This window comes from Lipophrys pholis (assembly GCF_963383615.2).
Source record: "Lipophrys pholis genome assembly, chromosome: 16".
Taxonomy (NCBI): Eukaryota; Metazoa; Chordata; class Actinopteri; order Blenniiformes; family Blenniidae; genus Lipophrys; species Lipophrys pholis.
Genome location: NC_137634.1, coordinates 13,936,360 through 13,957,445, shown reverse-complemented (window position 1 = coordinate 13,957,445; position 21,086 = coordinate 13,936,360). Strand labels below are relative to the sequence as shown.

Sequence of the window (21,086 nt, the reverse complement as noted above, 5' to 3'; positions counted from 1 at the left end):
TCCTCTAAAATCTCAGTTGGAAAAAAAAGAAAAAAAAAAAGCCTGATTTACAAAGTAAAATAAAGCTTTACAGTCACAGATGTATGTATATAAATAGCAGCAGTTGAGTGTCGCAGTAATTATCTTTTATATCTTTTATATTCTGCATCACACAGAATTTAGGCTGCATGGCACTGAAAAGGCTGAGCCTGAGTCAAAAACCCAACGGAAATTCAAAAATAGAGGATGAAGCTTTGCCCTGCACTGATTTCACACAACGCGGAAAGACGGGAACATAATCCAGGAGATGGGACAAATAGATTAAATCTACAGATTTGCATTTGTGAGGTATTCAGCGGGGTTTTACATGACACACTGTAAACCGCAGCGGTGCTGTTTTTCTTGACAGATCAATGAGCTCATGATGCATGTTTCCTCAAGAGTTGCATGTCCTCCAGAATCACTGAAAAATGTAGTGCTTACAGTCATTCGCATTCGCTCGGTCTGCTCATCCAACTTAATGAATCCCATCATCAAATACTGCCTGCAATTATTACAGCATTTGACCGGCTAATTTCAAGTATGCACTTGAGTGTGCACTGAATTGTCAACATGTTCTGACCCTTGTACCTCTTCTGTTTCTAATAGACACTGACGCCTGTCCAGGAATGACATTCTTCAATGTTTTTATAGATTGATTTTTCTTTCTTTTTTTTTCTTCTCACAGTTCCTCATGCTATATGGGATGCTTAAGAATAGGATTCACTGTCTAATTCACTTCCATAAGGAACATGAATCAGTAAGCAATACATTTTTAATAACTGCCATTGATCTAAACCTGATTAAAATGTATCCATCTGCTCATACAGTATGGAGCAGGTGCATGGCAAAGCAACAGAGTCTGCTTTAGCTCCCGTCACACATCAAGTTATTTCTCTGCTCTCTGAATCCTGCCCGTCTCCTTGAGATAAATGAGGCGCATTGATGTTAATTTTCCATTTGTAAGTATTGCTTGAATTGCAAAAATACCTGAGAAAATCCATGCAAGTTCGAGTTTAAATCCTTTCGCTGCTCACCTTGTAAATCAGACCCTTCTGCATGTTAGAAGATGATACATATCCAACCTCTCACACACCACACAACACCAATTTTAAATTTTTGGAAAATCACATTCACATGAGGACATTCAAGCCAGCGTGGTAACATGTTATGTAATCCATTTAAATCTAGTGTTACAATACAAAGTTAGGATTTCAACAACAGGAGGGAATTCCAAGTCTCTTCCTCTTGCAAGAGAAAAAAACTGCTGTGACACCAGAAGGCTCTCAATCACATAATATTGTTGGCCTAAGCTGTTGAACAGGACAAGGGAATAAAAAAAAAATTAAGTTAGGATTTCAGGTGTTACCTGCAGAGAGAGAGAGAGAGAGAGAGAGAGGCATGATCACAATGCCACGACAGATGTGCAGTCATCCTGATACATGGCTCAACAGAGACAACAATTACCTTTGATAGTGCTCCACAAATTCATGTTATTATAGGTTTGTTCTAACACCTGAAACCTAAGTGTTGTTTTTATGACTGGAATTTTCAAATGACCAAATTGCCTCAGATATGGGTATCCAAGTACAGGGAAACACTTGTCACAAAATTGTAGCTTCAATTTCCGCCGTCGAGAAACTCTCCCCCGCTTTAGTGTAATGGAAACTCTCCTTACAGGATTTCAATTGATAACGACTATCAGTGGTGAGTTTCTTAACAATAGGCTTTCTTACCATTAAACGCCTAATCCATAGACTCAAAGACATCTTGTACAGCCGCTGGGCTTAATTGAAAGGACAGGTCTTTGAACAGCTGCTGTTTCCAACAAAAACATTCTTTTTAATCTTAATTAATGTCTGGGATTTGCACTCAGTAGTGATTCATTTACATTAGCTATATTAAAGAGTTTCAATTCGTTTTCTTTTTTTTTTTCTTCATATTGGTTTCTTTCTTTTAATTAGTTTTAACTTCATCTGACCTCCTGGTCTGTTTTTATTCTTTCGCCAAGAAATCACTTTCATGTACAGAATTATGGATATAAGCTTCCTTTGCTTCTTGCAATTGAGGATCAAATTTTTAATCACTTAAAAAAAAATTATTCAACATCTCTTTTATGTATGTCTTGGGCATTATGAAGCACATGAATATACTGCCATGTACACATGTACAATCAAATGTATTCTAACAGCTCTGCATTCAACAATATTTACTCTTTTATAAAATCATAATGTAGCCGCTCAACAGTAATCAAACATGAAGCTTCACAGTTTGTGAAGGCCGAAATGCTGCATAATTAAACTATAATGTCTATGGATCTTATGAATGCATTTTGAATTTATTGAACTGAGTTAATGTTGAATGGAGTTTTCAGTCATGTTAAGGATGTTTGAATTATTCATCCATCCATCCATCCATCCATCCATCCATCCATCCATCCATCCATCCATCCATCCATCCATCCATCCATCCACAAATCATTGATATTCTCATCATGAGACAAAAGTGCAAACCACGACAACACTGTACAATCCTCAATAAGATCACTATTTCCAAATATACATGAAAGCGTGAGTCCTGAACATCCTTTTATGTTTTGGGTATATCTTGTTTATGCTTTTGTCCAAATTCATCGTTCAGATCGGTGCTCGTGATTTATTGGATATCAAACATTCCCAATAACGCTTTAATTGAAAGACATGTTATCTTACATAACAACACCAGTAACGTCTACTATCGCGTTCATAAATGTTTTGATAAAGCACATTCACGTTTCACTATTAAAACCATTATGAGGCACAGAACCTTTGAAGTTAGAAGATTACGCTTTCTCGTGTTCGCGTCATGTTTTTCTGCTTTGTTGAAAAAATGCTGGCATGTCTATTGGGGAAGTCATTGTTCACTGTCCTTGCTGAGTGCAGAAAACAAATTCTCTTTCATATGTGATGTTACTGCAAGTGATGGGGGATCAAATCGTCGCTGCATCTGAGCGAAAACCGAAATGCAGCTACTACAAGGTCTCAGCAATGTGAATTAGTAAAAATCAACAGGATATGTTTCAAGAATGCAGTGCTTTCACTGATTTGCAGATATCCTGATTTCTCTAGCTCTAGTGAGAACTTATATCACCTTCAGCAAAGCTGGACAAATGCTTCAAGAAAGAAAGAAAACAGATAGAAGTCCAATCCTTCTTATTTTCTTTTCTGCTGCGCTTAACTGCACCTCAGCATGCTCGCGTTGCAGCGCAGCTCAATTTCAAGGGAAAATGGTAAAAACCATTTGGATGCACTGGTAAGTGAATCTGACTTCAGACAAATAGGCCGTCAAAATTCCCTGATTACATCTGCTGTGATGCTAATCACCAAACCCATAAAACACGGAGTTAGCCGCGTATCCTCAGTGGCTGCCGCGGCCAGTTGCTTCCTCCAGTTTGAATGATAAATGATGCCGATGGCAGGTCATATCAGTTGTTGCTAATTTATGCTAATTCTGTGAACGACTTGATAAGCTTAAGCTTATTAAGCAAATTATTTTAAACCAGAAACATCCTAATTGGATCACTTAGTATGTGGAAAAATAAGGTATGCCAGATTAAGTGGGTTATAGATGCTATTTAAATGTGCGAGATACATATTTTATCAGCATTTTGGTAAATATCACCCTTGGGGTATCAGACTTGATAATTCCAGCCTAAATATGAAATAATGTATTAAAGATTGAAGATCAGAGGCAAGAAAGACTTGACCGGAAGATCTCTAATTAAATCTAGAAAAGCAATAGTTCCTTCAAGGGCTGACTTCCTAATTTAAAATAAATAAACACATTTCGAAATAGCTCAGGTGTTTATTTGAGACCGACTGTAAATCTGAATGGATCTTTGATTTGATTTGAGAGGGAAACACCTCACTACTGACAGTCGCTGAGCTTTTGCGACGAGCTGGTAATACGAGGAGAGACAGAGGAAATTGAAGGGTGAAGAAGCGTAACATTCACCCGTTTTTATGTGCATCATGAAATGTGGAATATTAATGCACCTGCAGGAAAACATGGAAGCATCTGTCTAAAGACAGCCATAACTCCTGCATTAGTCATAACATTAAAGCATTTCATCACACCTTTCTGTCACGCTGGTTCGTCTCCTCCTATCTTCCTTTTTCAGTGGCAGACCCGCATCAAATAAAGAAGGCAGTAAATCAGTCTTGTTAAGATTATTACTATAAACATCACAGTTTGCTCCCTTTAAAGCGGCTCTCCGCTCCCCCTCTGCCAACTCTCTCGCGGGAGCTCTCTGCTCTTCTCTCATGGCTGTACAATACATCTGCGCTGGGATAATAAGGCTCCCTCTGAGATTATCAACTGCAAAAATGTGCTGCGTACATCACATCATTATTCGCGAAACCTTCATAATTAATTATATCGTGCGCAGGCATTGCAATACGCATGGCGCTTACATATTGGATATGGATATCGTAAAGGTGGGGGGGGGGGGGGGGGGGGGGGTACGACGTACCTGCTGGAAAATAAACTGAAAGCATTACGGGGGTCAACAAGACCTTAGTGTCAGCTTCACTTGCTATTCAGACGCGTTGTATCGGTGTCAGTGAAGCTCCTAAATTTCTATAAAGCCACCATGAATGGCTGTCAAGTCTTAATGGATCTTCACACAACAAATATAACAGTATGGATTGCTTGTTTGTGCCAAGACGCACGCTACCCACTCAGACATCCTGTCCTTTTCATTTGCGCTCTTGGCCAGCTGAATAAACAAGCGACGAGGCGATGTGCTCATAGGACTTGCAAAATACACTGAGATGCTGGCAGTAATGTGCATCACATGTAACAGTTTAGGAATGAAAAGATTTAAAAAAAATTCAAAAATAAATAAAAAACACCCCCTGAGCTTGCTGTCATCCTTAATTCTTGTGGCCTGAGTGAGCGAGTGTTACCTCTCATTATACTTCTAATCATGACTTTTCTAAAGGCAAAAATATTACTGATTCATGCGAATGACACCTACTATCAGCTGTACATTACAGACCTACAACAGTGGAATAAATAGTAAATTACTCATGTTCTCATTGCAATTTGTGTTGAGATATTGTGTATATGTTTTCTTTTTTCTCCTTCCTTTCTTTGATGTTTGGCTGATCGGGAGGATGGACTGACAGCCGGTCCAGGGTGTAACCCCGCCTTCACCAGAGAGAACCTGAAACGGGTTAAAGTGATACGTAAAATGCATTGATGGACGTTTGGTTGGTTGTTAAGTAGTATTTGTGGCTGCATGGCGCTGTCGTGGTTCACTTCTAACTCTGAGGTCATCGGTTTGAGTCCGTACATATGCTCTCATGTGTGGATTTCTCCATGTACTCCAATTTTCTCTCACAGTCCAAAAACATGCGTTTCAGGTTAATTGTTGACCCCAAATTGCCCATCGGTGTGAATGTGAGTGTGATGAGAGACTCTGTGTGCCCTGTGGTGAAGGTCCAGGATGAATACAGTATCAGCTGGGACTGGCTCCAGTGCAACCTTATGTTGGATAAAATGATAAACAGTGATAATGTTAGCCATAGTAATGTTGGCCATTCTGAATGTAATAAAGCCAATAATGTCATAATAAAACAAACATTTTTTACAACCATGATTAAGAGAGTTTAAGTAATTAATACTAAGTAAGTAAGTAATATATGATTATGAAGACGATCCGACCCACTATAACTATTTTTCATAATAAAACGGCAAGAAACCTGCAGAAAAGGCATTATTACCAGATATTGCAGCCATATCTATACATTAGTACATTTTGGGCTGCAGCTATTATTTGTCTAGAAAAGTTTTTTTTTTTAAATACTACTTTAATCATGTAAAAACTTATGAAAATATTGGTAAAATGTTATGATGATGATGGATCAAATATGTTATTGACAAGTTAATACGTTACTATCTTTATTACATTAAAAAAGCCAAAATTACTACATTATTTGTTGTTACAGGATGTTTTATTTGGTTATGGCTCCACAATCGATGCACATTTGTGAGTTTGGACCAATTCTAGCTCCAATCCAGTTTTTGTTTTAATAAACACTGCCAATGTCAAATGAATAAGAAATAAACAAAATCTATATATGCTGTATATGACTTGAAGGTTTTCCACTTAAACAGTTACATTTCTAAATAGCAAAAGGGCCACAGGGTGGTCTCACATACAGCATTCTGCTGAGGCAGTTTGTGAAGGGCAACAAGGGCACTTTGCTGGGAAAACAAAGCTCCTCTATTAGGAATAAAAAACTTAGATAAATCTCTCAACTGTGAGCAGTTTTGCAGAAATGGGGCGTTATGGAGAAATATTAAGTTTGAATTTGTCATCTGACTTATGGCATCTGAGGCACACTCCTCCATGGTCTATTAAATGCATCTCTGTGAAATGATGAGAATGAATAGTGCAGCCTAAAACCCGACAGTGAGGACATACGGGTTTGAAGGCAAAATATGGCTTTCGAGTTAGAAAGTGGCATCACATATTTAGTACCGTGAACACAGACTTCAGGAATCAAATCAATCAAATCAATTAAATTTGATCAACCCAGAGCCAGACTGAAAATCTTCAGAATCTTAAATGAGCGAGCGTGCAGCTGGGGCACGCAGGCCTCGGCTCCATTATGGTCGAACTGCCATTTCTGCTCCTATCAGCAAGATGTATCCAGACAGTCGCTCCTCAAATTGAATATCTGCAGCTCTGAGCACCTCAAACAACCTCGAGTTCTATATTAATATTGAAGTATTCTTAAATTTGAATTTCAGGTGATTTGGTTCATGGTGAAGCTCCTTTGACTCGAGTGCAATTCTGCTATCGTGCGTCAATGTTTTTATTGCGAAAGTCAAAGACATTTCTCATCAGGAGATTCAATCCAATGTTCAAGGTATTTTTTTGCCCCTCTGTAAATCACACTGGTGGCCTTCACATTCAGTTTTCCCGATTAGTGTGGAAAAATAATTTTTCATCACACTATGACTAAATAGGGTTGTTAGGTTGTGGCAACGGCTGATGAATTCAACTGTCATTGATCTCTAGTGAACTGACCTTGAATGAGCCGCATTTAAACTGAGAATCCTTAAACATTTCAGTTAAATCAAACACCAACTCATAGCTGCTCTTTCTCTAAAAGCCACAGCAGAAATGTCATAAAAGGAGACTTCACCACTTTTCCACATCAAAGTCTGTTTATGGGTGTTGGGGAGCTTTAGTGGATCCAGAGGGAGCCGCATAAAATATGATAAATGTTGGTTGAAGCTGAAAACTACAAGTTTGAAAATGAATAAAAAAAGAAGCCAGCTCACCAGACCTCTGTGGGCTGCTCCTCGTCTTGGCTTTAACTACCATTTAAAGCTACATCACCTGCTATTATCACTGCACATGAATTTCACACTATATTGTAAAAATTGCTTTGTGGGGGCACTGTGTATCAGGTTTTGGCGAGGAAGAAAAATATTTCAATGTCTGTGATTCCACTGCATCAAAGGTGGTGCACATGCATTACTGCTAATGCACACTTCACCTTTGTTCTCGGTGCTGCTTCACAATAAAAGCCACTTGGCTGAGACACAGGGCTGCTTAAATAAGAATGAAAAATGTGTCTCCAAGACCAAACAATGTGAGCTTGTTTGACTGGGATATAAACAGACACACCAATTGTTGCCTTAATTTCTGCTGCATTTCTGCCAAAATAGCTGCTCGAGGAGTGTTTCCTGTGGCGTTTACCTGCACTTGCTGGGACACAATAATCCCAGGTGTCACCAAAGCAAGACTTTGACACTTACTTGAATGAAAACAGGAGATTGTACACTCCATGACAGGAGTTTTGTGATCCTGAAACATTCATATACTAATATGCGTGCGTATTTGCAATGAAATGGAATGAAACCTGGGAATAAGAGAATTACACTACGGGATCAGAAGAGCTTTGAAGACACCCTCAGATTAAAAAAAAATAAAAAGATTTTACAGAATAATTACAAAATTCAGATTTGGTCTTCGGGTTGCAGTGGTTATGGGGGTTATCTAAAACTCATCTTGCAGCAGAAAACATCATTATTGGCGAGACACACTTTTTGTTAGAGCTCTTCTGTTGTATTTCATAAAACCCACTAAGATATCATCTTTATGGCTCATCTCTTCTCATAGACAAAAGAAGATTTTCATCATATAATGAGACCTAACTGTGGCCATCGGGGGATATTCATCGTAAAAAGTGATATGTTGTTTATGACCATTTTTGTAGTGAAACCGGTAAGGAAATTTCAATTAAATCTTCTAACTGTAGATTCATGACATTTATCATAAGATGTGGATCAGTGAGATTTCTGCTTTACTTGAGAAAACCTAATATCATGACGTCTGTCAGCGGTACAGGTTGACCTATAATGTGCTCTCTGACTCATGAATAAACACACATCTTTTCAATATATACCAGCACGATTGCTTTTTTTTTTTATCAAAGCAGCAAACCTTAGGTTGATCATTTGCTGGTAATATTCAGTTTTCCTTGGCGGTTTATTTCTATTCAAAACCTATTTGCTTGACAGTGTTGGTTTCCCACCATCTGCGCTCACACACAAAGCAATTATATCTACCAGAGTTAAAGCGGTGGTGGAGCGCACATAAACAAATGTTGATGGCGCTGTCTGTGTTTCTAATGACCTTGTTGGACTTTCAGACGCAGTCTCCCAAATGATCATCTTCATCGCTGTAACATCACGTCTTTGCTCGTCGGTTGTTGTCATTCAAATCCTTTCAGAAAACGTTCAACGCTCCGAGTGTGCGCGAAATCATGTCGAGCATAAAAGCGAACTATGTGTGACATTGTCGTTTTGCAAAGAACACAGCCTTGAAACTTGCACTTCTTTTGTGTCTCCCTTTCTCTCGTCGGTTCACGTTTTCATTCTGCCATTTGTTATGCTTTGCTGCAGATCTGAAGCCGAGCAGTGGCGACCACAGGCTCTCATTTCTGCCACTGCATTCGATCCCTTGCCTCACCCACTTGTTCAGTGCATTCAAAGTATTTGTATTCAGGACGAGAGCCCCGGCGCTGATGACCATCACATTATCAGTAATAAAATTCACTCGCACAACAAAACATACAAGCTGTGGAGAAAAACCATCGCTGTTCCACTTTGTTTTTTTTTATTGCACGCTGGTGTGTGTCTGTCGGTGCAGGTGTACGGAGAAGCGCTCCACTATCATCCTTGAGGGTAATGTAATATGTGACCCGGAGGAAATTGAGCCCTCTTCAACAGACCTTCCGATGCCCCTGTCCCTTTGGTTATTTTTTTTGTATTTTTCCCCTTTCTGCTGCTGCTGAAGCAAAATAATACAAAATAAACAGTGGGTTATATCTCACTGCAGTCAGCCTTCACACAACTATGTTTTTGTCGTTTTGACTAATGCGTTGATCTAAGGATAACCTGCTTTCTGCCGTATTCAGTCTTTCAGACTCAAAGGTATCATCATTGTAAGAAGCTCCCAAAACCATTGCCTCCACTCGAGACAGCTCTCTGGAAGCATTAGCTGCTCTTTGCCTTGCCACAGCCAGACAGTTCTTACACTAACGTGGGGGCCCTGGAGAATGAAGTGCAGCAGATTTTTACTCGGTGTGTTCAACGTGCCGGCATGTTGGGAGCAAGATGAGGGGTCAGCTACAGTGCAGTCTCGCTTGCATTTTAGTTGAGAGCATACTGGGTTTCAGGCACAGAGGGTCGTAGTGCAGTCTTGCTCTCTTGCAGTGTAGTGGTTAGGTGGTTAGTTCAAAATGGAAAAAAAAAATAACCCTCAGCATTAAACCTGCTGTGAAATCACACTGCACTTAAGGAGCAAAACTCATTGAGGGTGGTTACAAAAAAAATCTCTGAGTTATCGTGGCACTGCAGGGTCAAAATATGAACTGTGGGAGACAGTAAGCATGTTAGTTACATAATATACTTCAAGCTGGGATTTGGCTTCTCCTTCTCCATGCTTTAGTTAACATGGTGGTAACGTTCTTAAAAAAAAAAAAAATCCTTTTTAATAGGTAATCCAATCTTGTATGATGATTTGTTAAGCACATGGAAAGATTTTATTTTTAACAACATAGGTACAAAGCTGAAATTAGTGCGACATTTGTTGAAACCATGTGGCAGGTTTTTGTGATTGTGTGTATGGGAGGTATGACATAAGGGTTTAAATGTGAAGCTCAAGGTTTGTCTGAATAAAAGGCTGTGTAGAAATGCAGGGGATAAAGAAAATACATCTTGATTGAAACACATAATGCGCTAAAGTGAATTTGCTAACTTTTTAGAGCTGAGACAAGAGCTGGTGTCCGGTATAAGGATTTTTTTTAAAGGTGCTGCAACGATATAAAAAAAGGCATTTTCATAGAACACCTTGTTGATTTTTCTCGGATAGGTGATTCTTTGACAAATTCTATGACAGAAGTTTAATCTTTTTTATTTGCTTACCAAAAATATTGCTTCATCTTATTGTCCAATAAATGACATTGATTTGTCGACATGAGTGAAGCCTACCTTTGTTGACATCCTAAATTACTTTACTTCTGCTACTCGTGGTCTCCTAATGGCAGCTGTAATTTAAGAAGTTGGCAATATTGTTAACACAATAATAAAAATACAATCCAACACGAATGAACATTAGAATTTAAGACAGATGAAGCTGTGTTCATTCAGTGCACAAGGATTCTTTTCTGATTTGTTCTTGGGGTAAATTTAAAACATTTTATCATGAAAAAATAGTGTTGAGGCAGTTGACATAGGTTTGTCCATCTTGCAGCCGCTGAAAGAATCAATCCTTCTTTCTTGATAATAAGCGAGGTTTGCCTTTAAAGCATTTGGCCAAAAGGATTATTGTTATGGAAAGTGGAAAGAGGCTGGATTTCAGTCATAAAGGCTTCTTGGCAGAGCTCCCTCGAGGCAGAGTGCTCTGTAAGTTTTTATGTGAGTTACCGCTGCTATAGGGGGTTAAGTGTATATGATGCTATAGAAAGGCAACTTACTGAGACAAAGCCACCACTCGGATAAACTGTGGTTTGAAAACTGTTAGAATCAGTCGTGTTTTGAGTTATTGTTTAACATTGAGATCCAGAAATACACAATATGGTACATTTTCTCACTGATGATTGCAAATAATAGCCCGTTTTTGAATTTGCTTGGTGCTTGATGATATCTTGTAGCAAGGGCGGCTGTGGCCCGGTTGGTAGAGCGCTCATCTCTACCAACCGGTCATCTGCCGGTTCGATTCCCATCTCGACCTGTCCACATGTTGAAGAGTCCTTGAGCAAGACACTGAACCCCAAATAGGCTGCCGGTTGGGTTGGACTGAGTGCCTTGCGTGGTAGCTGCCTCCATTGGTGTGTGAATGTGTGTGTGAATGGGTGAATGTGATTAAAAGTGTAAAGCGCTTTGGGGACTGCTTGTGCGGTGAAAAAGCGCTATATGCGTGAAATCCATTTACCATATCCCAGATGAGGCACTATTGACAGGCTCCCATCATTTGTGCTCGTTACTCTTTAACAAGAATAATGTAACAACACATGCAATAACCTGTGCTTTGGATGAGGAATGTGAGGCATTGCAGCAGGGTAGGTGGCCTATAAATAGCAAATAGCCCAGGGGCCTCCAGAAGTCTTTGGCTAGCCTTGAAACACACACATGCATTCATTGTGTTGCATCTTGTTGTTTTCGATTAAGTGATAATAAATTAAATGTACATTATTTGCATCTGTGACAGCAGCATGCACGAAGTTGGCTTTGCCATTTTATATTGCCTGTGCTGCTTTTCCCTCATATCTGCATGGCTCACTATGACAGCAAACGGTGACCAATATCTGCATGTGCATTTCACATAGTGCATTATGGCACTGTGGACATTGGAAATCTAAAGTGCTGCCTGCATCATTTATGTCGCAGTAAACTGAATTTCTTGCTCCGAACCATTAACATCATAATAACCCACAATGCAATACAATCTGCAATCCAGGTACTTGAAAATGTATGAGTGAATTCTTTGAAGTGTTTTTGTTTTTGTTTTTTTCCCCCCCTCAGACTTGTTTGATTGCAAGCTGTGCTGTGCCTGTCCAGCCTGGTCCAGAATCTCATACAGTCGCTTTATTAGCACAGATCTAATTCATCACATTTTAAGCCCTTTTGTAACTGACACAACCGCTGCTGCCAAAAAGACACTACAAATTTATCTGCTCTCTTTTTATAGGACATAAAAGTGAGTCTTAGGACAGAAAATTCAAAGTGAGATGTAAGAGAGAAACTACTCTAGTGTCAGTGCTTTGAAGGAGCCAGTTTAAATAGCATATCCAGTTTGACGAACATTGGAAAGGATAGGCGAACGCTTTATATTCCTCCAGTGAATGCAAGCTATAATCATATCTCGTAAAATAACCAGTGGAGATCGGTTTATCAAGCTCAACAAATTGTGATGATTGTCTTAAATTTTAGGCAATTTATGCAAACCATGATGAGACAGTATGCAGGAAACTGCTGCAATTACCTGTGTCACAAAAACAAGGCTTATTACATTGGATGCTTTATGCCACTCAAATAAACAAGAACCTCGTAGAGAAAGATAAGGAGATTTGCAAAGATGATTCATCACACTGTTGATGTGTGTTTGTGGTACAACAAACGCAGCTGCACCAATTCTGTAGCATTTCAAACAGCAGCACAGAGAAAGGGCATTGAAGACTGATACTAATGGGCAGATGAAGGAGTTTAATGATGCACAGAAGCTGCAGCACATACATAGTTTGTGTAGGATCCATCATCCCACTCGCTGTCACAAGAAAACCACCAACTGTGCCACCAATAACTACAGCAGGAGCCACTCAAGCTGTAAAATCACCCCCCCCCAAAAAAAACTAAACTAAAAAAACCCCACTGATATGTTCATGCCAGGCAACAACAAGCCTACTATCCCATCTATAAACCTTAACACTTCTGTATCTTGTATTATCAGAAACAAAGTAATGCAGATAGCAGGAAAAATCTTGGAAGGAAATATCTTACCATGGCCCCCTCTGGTAAGAAAAGGCATCCTGTTGATAGCAATAGGAACAGTACCATGCCTGTTGTGGAAGTGGTGGACATGGTGCGTGGTGCTGAGACTAGAGGAGACACGTGCTGTTCCAGTCTGGATGGGCAGTACAGTTAGCAAGGCGAACCAAAAGGCTAGTCTGGAGCAATAAGTTAGGCCCATTCCTAAGCTGTACCGTGACCAGCTGCTCCACTGTCCAAGCACAGAGGTGGCTGCAAAGAGTCTACCCATGTATGTTAGATCCACATGGGCCCAGGATAGACAATTTGGCCAAGATTTGGCCTCTGGCAGCTCAGCTTTAAGACAACAGGGCATCTCACTGGTGAGTGGGGCCCATTTCTCTCCTAACCCCTCAGTTTGGGTAAGGAGTTAGTAAATGGTGGAAAAATATCCTTTGAGCATGTACAAAAAAGACAAAATTTTTTTTGCAAAGACACGATCAGAATCCAGTTATTGCGGACGATCCCGAACGGGAAAAAAAAAACTATCTAATCTTGGTTAACATTTTGCCACGAAAGGATGCCTACTGCAAAGAAAATCCATTCGTAAAATATCTCTAAAGACCATCCCAAAGCACATTCTTCCAAAAGTGATCCAGGTGTATCCAAAATACAGGAGAGATACACATCCAAATGAAGAATCGAGGCGAATCCAGCTGCAATTTCAAACAGACGTGTTGTCCGACCATGATATTTAGGCATGGAAAGTGGCAGGACTGAGATTCATGTGATAAGAATTCTGATAAGAGTCTCCATCGCCCACAGGTAGAGCTCGAGGGCAGCTGAGCCTGCCCACTAAGAAGAGTGCACCTCCACCGCAGTAGAAAATAACACACGCTTCCGTGGGAAATTGGATCATCTCATTAGGCAAAAAACAAAAAAAAAATAAAAAATCACAAGCAGATAAAAATACGTGCAAGTGAAAAAGCAGCGATGAAGGGTGATGCAGGAACCAGCGCTTTTGTTCCCCTTTAGCCAGGGAATGAGAAGAGAACAGACATAGGGAGGGGGTAGAAGGAGAGAGAGCGAGAGAGAAGGAGAGAGAGAGGGAGAAGGGAGAGAGGGAGGCAGTATCTGCAGCAGCGCGGTAAAGGAGAAAATCCAGAAAATAAATAAATAATTTCTCAGCAGCTCCTCATTCAGTCTCTCACAGGCGCAGCAAATCCAGCGAATGGCAGTCTGTGGTGTGGCAGAGATCCACCACAATGCAGCCGCAGCAGCCGAGTGTTTCTATCTCAAATGAATGTCAGATCCTTCCCTCACGCTCCACCTGCTCAGTCTCACGCAGTACCGACTACTGCTGCATTCCCCCTCACTGCTGCTCCTTTTTTTTTTTTTTTTCCTCCTTTATTCTCTCCGGTTACCTTGTCCAGATCTGGTGTACTGCCTCTGTCGGAGGACGATTAACGTGACAGCCGCATGTGTCTGCCTCCGGAGGAGGGCAGGTGATTCTCTCACATCAGATGGCTCAGATGGCAGGGGCTGAGATGGAGCCGTGGTCTGCTGCAGCAAAAAATTATGCTAATTAAAAGAAAAAAAAGCACCGTCGTATCATAATGAATCCGGGATGAGTGAAATTCCAGGGCAGCCTGGACCTCAGCAGAAATAACCTAGCTTCAGAGTTGTGGTCTAATGAATACAAGATAAAGGAGCTCTTCTGAAGGCATACTGTAGTCAGAGGCTCTGATCCGGTGAGGCACAGCATGTGCCTCTGTGTGTGTTTCTGTGCATGTGTGCGTCTGAGAAAGAGAGTCTGTGAGCAAATGAGTGAGGAAGGGTGGGGGGTGGGGGTGGGGTGGGGGTGGGGGTGGGGGGGGGGGGGGGGGTGGGGTGGAGGAAGGGTGGGTGAGCAAAAGCAGGCGGGAGGGAGACACAGGAAGAGACAGCGAGAGAGAAAACAGGCAGCCTCGGCGCAAACACACGGCGAAATAGTGAGGCAAGTAAATGGGTTATGTGGATAAATACATGCGAGAGATTCACAGTGCACTGGCTTTCAGGTCCTGGCAGTAACACGCAGGAATCATACTGCAGAGGAGGAGCCTGATTTAGGTGAGCTGTCAGAGCTGTTACAGAATGAACACAAGGGTATTGGTATGGACGGGGCTTCTAACATAAAGACTCGGGAGCTACAAGAAGCATGAACGATTGAAACACAAATACCTGTCAGAATGATGTAAGGCAGCTCACTACCAGGAAGTTATAGGCTTTGCTTTCTATTCTAAGGAAATCAGTAGCATCAAAATCCAATCTTAAAACCTGTCGTTTCCCCAGCTCTGGACGTCTATACATTTGGTGTTTTTACCCTCCAAATCAATGTATGCTAAAACCTTCTGCCTGATGTGTTCACCTCATATCTGTATACAAGCTCAGTAGCCCCCTGCTCTCATGCTGTTTAGCCATGCAGAACTTATCCTGAGGTATTCTGGCTGCTTCAGGGCTGCTGAGGTTTTTGGGTGGGGGGTGTGTGTGATGGGAAGATGAATTGGAATATATTGACACTTTAGAGGATGAACACATTATTCGAAAGAGAGAGACAAAGTGGGGTGGGAGGGATGAGAGGCATAGAGCCAAGAAAGGAGAAACAGGGAGGTTGCAGGGGGAGGGAGGGAGAAGAAGAAGGGAGACTGCAGCGATATCAGCTAAATCAGGGTCGATAGAGATATCAGCTGGGATTGCCTGGTCGGTTGAAAGGACACACATGGAAACAGGAGGACAGAGGCAAGCCATGCAGCACCACCTCTCATAGTGACAAGAAGTCGACGCAGCCCATTACTCAAGCAGAGGAGGGGGTGGGGCGTGAGGGGGAGCGAGGCTGATTGAACAAAAAGAACAGAGGAGGGATGAGTGCATCACACTCTGGAATGGCAAGTGCCCTAACAGCGTGTAGACATCCATCTACTGGTATTATGAACATAAATAAATTGAAAGAAGCTGTGGACACCCCACCCCCCCACCCCAATCCCCACCAACTGCACACATCTGTCCAATCTGAGTCACAGGAAGATTTAAATCCTTTATGTGTATCCTCCTCTATATGTTTCTCAGTAAGGCCTAATGCTGAAAAGTGCATGCCAGATTAAACAAGCGGACAACAGAGCTCTGCCTGCCGATAACATGTAGACACATATACAATAATGACTATTTGGTAGAAAAACACACTGACAAGCATGGAGAATAATCCCCAGATGACGCCAACAGAAAAGTAAATTTTATTTCAGAGCTTCAGCCATTTTCTGTTTCACAGAGCGAACATGAGAGCAGCCATGACCAAAAAAAAAAAAGAAAAAAAAAAAGAAAAAAGTCTGCTTTAAATTCACAAGCCAAATTAAACCAGCCTTCCACTTTCCAGTAACCATGAGCACTATGTACCAGAAGTTAGAGTGGGATGATTTATAGCGAGTGACTTGGACTGTCAGGTTCTCCAGCATGTGAGCATCTTTCGAGCCAGTGATGATATCTCGGTGAGGGCCGTCTACAATGGAAGGCTTGCATTAATCAGTTTACGTGCTTCAGGGTTGCTCAACATGATGAAAGCCATGCTATCTGGACAACAAGAAGAGGGAAGCCGTGTGATTGTAACCTTGTGTTGTCCTTGGCTGTTTAATAAGTTAGAAACCATTCAGTTCCTCCCATTAACCCACAACTAGACGCACGTCATATTATACACATCAACTGCACATGTAGTTATGATATGATTTCTGTCTGACCTTGGAGGGATTTTAAAAATGGAACAACGCTCTTATATGTGTGATTTCTGCAGTTCCAGATCAATAAATCTTAAATTTGCATTTAAATTTTTTTCTACCGGCTATTTTAAACCCTTTCTCCGCACTTATAGAGCCTTGGCAGATCTGTAAGTATTTACATAATCACATCATTTTACCATAAAATGGCATATTACATAGTATGTATACTACAGAAAAACAGTGCTTAAATTTTCTTCTTGAAAAAGCACGAGTCGAAAGGTTTTTCGCAAACTTAAGAATGACATGATGTGAGAAGACGTGTACAGCGTTTTAAAGACTTAAGAAACCTAAATGTGCATGTTTGTTCTCAGGAGGATTTGTGAGAGACGATTTTTCACAGACATCCAGTCTCGCCCGAGGGGGTAAAGTAGCAGGATTAATCATAGCACTTTCAGATTAATTACTCATAATGCGAGCATCCACTGAAAGGCATGGCCTGCAGTTGTGATGTTTGGTTGATTTCATTAGGCTCAAAGCGACAACACCTAAAATAAGCCCAGCTTCGACAGTGCAAGGAGAGAAGAAGGAGTGAAAAATCTGAAGGCCCTGCGATGTACAATGGCTCCGCCAATAGATATGTGTATGAACCATATAACTAGCAGATTCAAAAGATCATTTTTCACTTCACAAAGCCAAAGCAGCAACTGCAAATGCTCTCTTATTAGCATGTTTATAATGCAAGTTTGACAGTCGTTGGCTCCCATGTGAAAAACGTCAACCTCCAAAGCTTCAGCAGGTACGCATCTATAGTAAGAGAGATTTCACTTGTCTAAGGAGGATATACAGCTTTACCCACAAAACATTTCTTCTCCTAAGTTCACACCTTGATTAAACATGCATTTCCACTTCTTTTTTTAGGGACTTCGGTGGCTTGGCAGACGATGTGCACTTTCCATCTGAAAAGACACTGCATGTGACAGTGGGTTGCATATTGCTGGCTGCACATCGCGCCGGCAAAAATAGATTTCATTTGCTTGTTTAGCTGAGCTTACGAGTGTCAGCATGTCTTCTGGAAAGGAGGAGCAGCGGCGATGCTCAAAATGTGGAGACATCCCCACTACTATTCCTCCCCAAAACCAAACACGAGAAGGAGCAACAGCCTCTTGAATTCCATCAACTACGATTCATAAATTCCTAATAAAGGAAAAGAGATGTTGAGGGGAAAGAAATGGGGAAAGAGAATTGCTTTGATATCGACCTCGATTTCCCTCCCTCCTCAATCACATGATTGCCATATTTTGATCATGTGCCTTGGGAACCATCAGCTGGATAGCTGTCCAAAAATAAACAGGCAGTGTTGCTGCTGGCTTATAGTGATCTACATATGTCGCTCCATATATGAACATTACAAAAAAGCACTGTCAGAAGTGCATTGGGTAATTTACAGCTGACATGAGTGTTACTTGTGCAGTGTACAGTAATCCTGCCTGTTTAGCTGGATTAGTAGCCCTTTATCTCTGGTTTCCTCCCACACTCTAAAAAGCATATGAGGTTAATTGGTGCCACAAAAATGCAACTAAGTGTGAAAATGAGTATGTGTGTGAATGTCTGTTTCTCAGTTTTAGGGTTTTTTCCTATTATGGACTGGTGATTGGTCCAGGGTGCAACCGGTTGACTGCAGCACCCTGAGATTCTTAACTGGATAAAGCAGCACAGAAGATGGACAGAAGAACGGTATTTCAGTCATCAGATTCACTGCACTCTTAACATATCTGTATCCATTTTGCAAGCCAATTGCTCAAAAGTCATAATTATTTATACATTATCAGATGCATGTGACAGGACACTGCCTTTCCCCATAGTCAGCTTGGCTAAGCCACTGAACCGTATAAAACGGTGGATAGATTGATGATGCATGTAGGCCTTTTAAAATAACACTGCTCCAACTGGACACACTGTGAGCTCACTTTGAGTTTTAAATTTTTTTTGGTGCCTTTGAAATTAAAGCGAGTATCAAAACTGTGACTTCTATTTAATTTGACTTGGCAGAAAATAAAGCGCAAAGGTTCTGTCTCTTTTATGTCTATCTTGCATCTAGTTTCCTAGTTACTACACAATGATACTTCAGACATTAATGACTCCCTTCATTAACGATTGTGTGCGACATTTTCAGACCAGAGATTTTAGATACTAGTAGGTCAGCCACTCTTGTGAGAAGCTGCGCTGTCATCTTATCTTAATAAAGTAGCTACAGAGAGGCATGAGAAATTGCCCTATGATGTAACAAATTAATTTAGCATCAAAACCCATTTGACTTCTTGGCAGAACCTCATTGTGAACATGAAAAAATGTTTGGTTGCCCTGGCTGATTAAACAAAAAACACATTGTAAATTACCTTTTTTTTCCCTTTAAAGGTAGAAATGGCCAAGTTCGCACACGGCAAGAGAGAGAAAAGGGTGTGTGTGTGTGTGTGTGTGTGAACTTCTAACTCCGAGCAGATTGTGGACTTGCATCACCTCAGTTCCAGTGTCCTTGCATACACTCCAAGAACGTTTTAGAGAAAGTCTCTTTTCGTATTACAATCAATTACAAGGGACTCCACACATTGTCCTAAAATATTCTGTGGACTTGACCTGGAGCTTTACTGTACGACAATGGGCCTGCTATAATGTAGGTAATGCTTTTTGGCTGTACTCCCAAGTAAAAGCTGGCCTTTGCAGCTGTGACCCAAAAGCTCGCTGATAATTGCATATTATGGCTGTCAGGCTGAACAGACCTTTTTTTACTCTCATCCAAAAATCCTCCATAATAACCTGCCTTTTTTAAAATTATTATTATTATTACCTTTGAGTAGGTTTCATTTCTTTATTTATTATTTAGAGGACAGATAGCTGAAAAGCAACAGAAAGGATTCTAATCAAATATATTGAAAAGTGTGACAAGGACCACCGTGGATTTTTTCTTACAAGGTAACATAAATATAAACACGGTAAATGTGGTCTCAAGAGAACAACCAATGCATGTTTGTGAGTTTCTCTCCACTGACTGAAAAGAAATGTGATTAATCACACAGTCTTATCTGTACATGGGTTTTTGAGTTACGGTTGTATAATTACATGGGGATGCAGATTATATCAGAAAACAGTCTGAGATAGGGATTCCTGTTGTTACTGCCCTTGACCACTTGGGGAGCAGAAAGAGAGCGAACGAAGCAGCCTGTGTCGGCTGTGCTGGTCTTTTAACACGCAAACCTCCGGCTGCATCAAAGTAGTGTCACTCCTTTGACACCACAAACATTTCCCACTGAGAATTCTGACAATCAAATAAAACCACAGAGGGTAAATGGAGTGCAATAGGTAATAAATAGGGAGTGCTTTTCAATGCAGCCTTCTGATGTGTGTCAATATTCATTTGTCACGCCCTCCTTCACCGCGGCTCCGCACTTAACTTTAATTAGCATCATATTTCATGTGAGTGACAACCGAATGAGTGAAGGGACCTGATCCAAGGCAAGTGATCTTCTTAAAACAGAATGCACCTGCCTTTATGCTTCAATTATACCATGTGGGCAGACAGGGAAGAAAAACATCCTTCGTTCTGACTTTGTATTGTTCATAATCAAGGTGGATTACCCTACAGATAACCTTGTCTGTCTGTCTGTCTGTCTGTCTGTCTGTCTGTCTATGAAGTTACATATTTGTATTGGTTAGTTATTTATTGCTTCCCTGCCAAAATATTGAAATAATTTAGCATTTTAGCAGTGATGTGCTCAATAGACAGCAAGAGGTCAACCTGAAAAAAATTGAAGAATTTTAAATATTCACAAAAATATAAAAGATATATTGTGAATGAAAACTGTTAATGACCCGATTGGGGGAAAAAACAACAACCTTTGAATAAAAAACATCTGCTTTCATATTGCTTCAGGATAATTATTCTCTTTTCAGTTTTTAAAATATAGTTCTTTTTTGTTATAATGATTGCTATTTAATGGTGCATAATGGAGAAAAGATGAACATTTCACAGCATGGTTTTAATTGTTCTCTCATGTCATATTGTCTATACAAAATGTTGAGTCCAAAGTTTCTCTGACATGTTTGTGTGGGTTCTTTTTTTAGGTGTGTATGTTGTCTGCAGTCCACACACACATGTTCCGGTGGTGACTCATGACTAAACATTTATCTGTGCATTGCAGGTACTCTGAGTCGATGATGGTCAACGCTCCCGGAAGGGAAAGCACGGAGGGTAAGTGAACAAAGGCTTGTTAGACCACTAATGAAATGCACCGCAAG

At 40.6% G+C, this 21,086-nt stretch overlaps 1 protein-coding gene across 1 annotated transcript in view; it reads right to left on the bottom strand.

The window, feature by feature from the left end:
* The window catches only part of nrxn2a (neurexin 2a), a gene marked incomplete at its 5' end in the record, with an annotated part of 98,361 nt that overhangs the window by 19,138 nt on the left and 58,137 nt on the right, over positions 1–21,086 (bottom strand). The window lies entirely within an intron of this gene.